Below are 1,287 nucleotides of genomic sequence, written 5' to 3' on the forward strand. Positions count from 1 at the left end.
CAGGCTTAGAAAAACCTCTAGAATCTCAGACAATCGAAGTGTGACACTGTTCTGCTGAAGCTGAATGAACTAGCACTGACAGACTGAATCGTTTTGATGATAGATCAAAGAGGAATATGTCTTTGTAGATGTGTCAGGAAGAATCATAGAATAAAAGTCAGAAGAAATAATCTTTAGTCTACAGAGTGGAACTTTAAGAGCAGGCAGATACATCAGGGAAGTAAACCATCCTCAATGAGATTACTTCAAACCATCAAAGGCTGTAGGAAATGTCTGTTGGTCGGAAAAAACCTGAGTGCAACTGAAGTGCCTATTCTCATTAAATCTATTGGAAAGTCATGGCTCAGTCATAAAGATCAAATGCAAACTTTGATGAGAAGATGAAGGGCTGCTGTAAGCCACCACAGCCGTTCCAGTTTCACTCTGGGTGAAGAAAAGGGTGAACCAATGGGCAAAATACAATGACATTAAAGTTGGGCATAATTTGAAAATAAGGACAGATGAGATTTCAATCTCATCTGCAGCTTTTTAATTCCTAAGAAGCTGCAGAGAATCCCTGTTAAAAACAAGAGTAATTTCTGACTTCGTCATGGTTTTAGTCTAAGGGAACCGAACCAGAACTCGACTCAGGCTTTTAAAAACCAAGCCACAAAAAGGTTATTGTTCGCCTCTGGGAGGTGAGATCCAGCATTACAGCATTGCCCTCTTTTCTAATAACCAGTGTGTGAACAGCCAAACATTATTGCTGACAGTGAATCTATGGCATGTCTGTATTTATTTAACGTGCTTATGAGTTTTAAATTGTCGGCCTGGTTTTTCCTGCTGTAGTGACCTGACATTTCTGAGTCTAATGTGAGGGCCTGCTGTTTCCTGCTGTGCATGCACGTTCACTCTTTCCGTCACCGTGGTTTGCTCTCACTGAGGAAATATCAGGGCAGGGAAATAAATATCAATCAGTGAAGCCTACTATTCAGTATATTAAATGGGCGTTGTGCAAGATATCATTACCACCAATATTTGCCCAACAAATGAACCAGTTATTCAGAACAGGGTGGAGGTTCATATAGTACAGGAATGTGACTTTTAGTTCACAAATCTTGTGATTAAAAGTGCAAAAAGGCATTAAATAAGTTCTCATTATATGTGCCAGAAGAAAATAGGATAATTTTATTGCATTCTGGAGTTTCTGAATTATGAGGCAGCAAGACATTTTATGTCTTAAGTTAAACATTCTGCAAATACTAGAACTCATCCTTATATACACACACACACACACATATATATATA

This window comes from Poecilia reticulata, linkage group LG10 (genome assembly GCF_000633615.1).
Source record: "Poecilia reticulata strain Guanapo linkage group LG10, Guppy_female_1.0+MT, whole genome shotgun sequence".
Classification (NCBI taxonomy): Eukaryota; Metazoa; Chordata; class Actinopteri; order Cyprinodontiformes; family Poeciliidae; genus Poecilia; species Poecilia reticulata.